General features: G+C 49.9%; 1 protein-coding gene across 4 annotated transcripts in view; it reads left to right on the plus strand.

Moving 5' to 3' along the window:
* LOC112238048 (cAMP and cAMP-inhibited cGMP 3',5'-cyclic phosphodiesterase 10A) overlaps positions 1–1,850 on the plus strand; it is a 62,620-nt gene extending 60,770 nt beyond the window's left edge. For 3 of the 4 annotated variants that reach the window (XM_042301376.1, XM_042301378.1, XM_042301377.1), the window contains one exon: positions 1–1,850. This exon is cut by the window's left edge and continues 1,639 nt beyond it. The gene's annotated coding sequence lies outside the window, so the exon portion shown is untranslated. The other variant, XR_006079341.1, reaches the window with a different exon arrangement.
* Positions 1,851–3,368: the final 1,518 nt, after the last annotated feature.

Genomic DNA, 3,368 nt, shown 5'->3' on the forward strand with positions numbered 1-3,368 from the left:
CCGCTTACTTGCCACAATCAATCTTTTAGGTTCTAGGACCCAGAGCTTTAGGCAATCAGTCTTTTAGGTTCTAGAACCCAGAGCTTTAGGCAATCAGTCTTTTAGGTTCTAGAACCCAGAGCTTTAGGCAATCAGACTTTTAGGTTCTAGAACCCAGAATCTTGGGCAATCAATCTTTTAGGTTCTAGAACCCAGAATCTTGGACAATCAATCTTTTAGGTTCTAGAACCCAGAGCTTTAGGCAATAAGTCTGTTTTTGAGCTCTAGTTGTAGACTGGTCTCAGATCTGTTTGTGCTGTCTTACCAACTAGAACAGCTCCCGAGTCAAGTCCAATGGTACATTGGTTCTCTGTACTGCGTTCATAGCACACCAAGGCACAGGACAGACACGCACATTGCTACAACGTTGATTTAAAATGAATAGACATTGATTGATAGCCAGAACATTATGTCAAGACAGCAGGCATACGGAATACTCTATAGGGTTGCACATTTTCCTTAACTTTCCCAAAATTCCCCGGTTTTCCAGAAATCTTGGTTGAAAGACTCTTGGAATAAGGAGGAAATCAAGGAATCCGTCAACCAGGATTTCTGGAAAACCGGGGAATTTGGGAAAGTTACCACGATTAATACAGTATCATTTATCATTTGAAAACATTGATTTTGTGAATAATACTATATACCTCAATTAATCTAATATCGACAGTAAATTTCCTTTGATATTTTTCTTACCATTTCCAGTTGTATTCATAAAACGTTTGAGGTATATGTATGATAATCGGCCCGTAGCATTGTCACTTGCTTGTTCTATCCAAACGGTCTCCTTGCTCCCTGTGCGCCTCTGACACATGTACTGGAGCCCCTGAAGTGCTGGAGCATGTCCATGTCACATAAACAACAAAAGCCGGTGAGTGCATTGCTGACGTTGTTTTTTGCTTGAGACGTAAAGGTCTGCTCTCTCAGTGATTATATTTTGTGCGGATAATCGGCCCGTAGCATCCAAACGGTGCCGTCCCTTCCTCTCCGCTGTCTCACCGTTTCAGTTGGTGGCACAGGCACCTGCTCAGTGCGCACTGTTCTGGCTTTTTTGCAGTTAAGCCTCGGGGGTGTAGGTTCAGGATGAGGCTTAGTCCTCGGGGGTGTAGGTTCAGGATGAGGCTTAGTCCTCGGGGGTGTAGGTTCAGGATGAGGCTTAGTCCTCGGAGGTGTAGGTTCAGGATGAGGCTTAGGCCTCGGAGGTGTAGGTTCAGGATGAGGCTTAGTCCTCGGGGTGTAGTTTCAGGATGAGGCTTAGTCCTCGGGGTGTAGGTTCAGGATGAGGCTTAGTCCTCGGAGGTGTAGGTTCAGGATGAGTCTTAGGCCTCGGAGGTGTAGGTTCAGGATGAGGCTTAGTCCTCGGGGTGTAGGTTCAGGATGAGGCTTAGTCCTCTGGGGTGTAGGTTCAGGATGAGGCTTAGTCCTCAAGGGTGTAGGTTCAGGATGAGGCTTAGTCCTCGGGGGTGTAGGTTCAGGATGAGGCTTAGTCCTCGGGGGTGTAGGTTCAGGACGAGGCTTAGTCCTCGGGGGTGTAGGTTCAGGATGAGGCTTAGTCCTCGGAGGTGTAGGTTCAGGATGAGTCTTAGGCCTCGGAGGTGTAGGTTCAGGATGAGGCTTAGTCCTCGGGGGTGTAGGTTCAGGATGAGGCTTAGTCCTCAAGGGTGTAGGTTCAGGATGAGGCTTAGTCCTCGGGGGTGTAGTGGTCCCATGGTGTTTATGTTTGCATACTATTGTTTGTACAGATGAACGTGGCACCTTCAGGCATTTGGAAATTGCTCCCAAGGATGAACCAGACTTGTGGAGGTCTACAATTTATTTTCTGAGGTCTTGGCTGATTTCTTTAGATTTTACCATAATGTCAAGCAAAGAGGCACTGAGTTTGAAGGTAGGCCTTGAAATACATCCACAGGTACACCTCCAATTGACTCAAATGATATCAATTAGCCTATCAGAAGCTTCTAAAGCCATGACATCATTATCTGGCATTTTCCAAGCTGTTTATAGGCACAGTCAACTTAGTGTATGTAAACTTCTGACCCACTGGAATTGTAATACAGTGAATTATAAGTGAAATAATCTGTCTGTAAACAATTGTTGGAAAAATTACTTGTGTCGTGCACCAAGTAGATGTCCTAATCGACTTGCCAAAACTATAGTTTGTTCACAAGAAATTTGTGGAGTGGTTGAAAAACGAGTTTTAAGGACTCCAACCTAAGTGTATGTAAACTTCCGACTTCAACTGTATGTGTGAAATTAGATTTGGTACTGTTTAGGTTAAGTTTTGAGGCAATTATCGGGGTGATTATCAACTGGGCTCGGCACCTTCCACTGAAGTAGCGGAGCAGGTCCTACTGTAGTGAGAAGGAGGGGAGCAGGCCCTACTGTCGGGAGAAGGAAGGGAGCAGGCCCTACTGTCGGGAGAAGGAAGGGAGCAGGCCCTACTGTCGGGAGAAGGAAGGGAGCAGGCCCTACTGTCGGGAGAAGGAAGGAGGCCCTACTGGGGAGAAGGAAGGGAGCAGGCCCTACTGTCGGGAGAAGGGGAGCAGGCCCTACTGTCGGGAGAAGGAAGGGAGCAGGCCCTACTGTCGGGAGAAGGAAGGGAGCAGGCCCTACTGTCGGGAGAAGGAGGGCAGGCCCTAGCAGGCCCTACTGTCGGGAGAAGGAGGGGAGCAGGCCCTACTGTCGGGAGAAGGAGGGGAGCAGGCCCTACTGTCGGGAGAAGGAGGGGAGCAGGCCCTACTGTCGGGAGGGAGGGGAGCAGGCCCTACTGTCGGGAGAAGGAGGGGAGCAGGTCCTACTGTAGGGAGAAGGAGGGGAGCAGGTCCTACTGTAGGGAGAAGGAGGGGAGCAGGTCCTACTGTAGGGAGAAGGAGGGGAGCAGGTCCTACTGTAGGGAGAAGGAGGGGAGCAGGTCCTACTGTAGGGAGAAGGAGGGGAGCAGGTCCTACTGTAGGGAGAAGGAGGGGAGCAGGTCCTACTGTGGGAGAAGAAGGGGAGCAGGTCCTACTGTCAATCAATCAAGGCCCTACTGTCGGGAGAAGATTTATAAAGGCCCTACTGTCAGGAGAAGGAGGGGAGCAGGCCCTACTGTCGGGAAACCACAAACAGCAGGCCCTATGTCGGGAGAAGGAGGGGACAGGCCCTAGTCGGGAGAAGGAGGGGAGCAGGGAACCAGGATCTGAGGGGTGGGCCAGTCCCTTCTGGCTGTGCGGGTGGAGATTATAGGGGAGAACATGCCCTACTGTTCGGGAGAAGGAGGGGAGCAGGCCCTACTGTCAGGAGTGGTTGTAGAGGGAGCAGGCCAGCACTGTCGGGAGAAGGAGTTGGCTTTT

This window comes from Oncorhynchus tshawytscha, linkage group LG19, assembly GCF_018296145.1.
Source record: "Oncorhynchus tshawytscha isolate Ot180627B linkage group LG19, Otsh_v2.0, whole genome shotgun sequence".
In the NCBI taxonomy this organism is placed as follows: domain Eukaryota; kingdom Metazoa; phylum Chordata; class Actinopteri; order Salmoniformes; family Salmonidae; genus Oncorhynchus; species Oncorhynchus tshawytscha.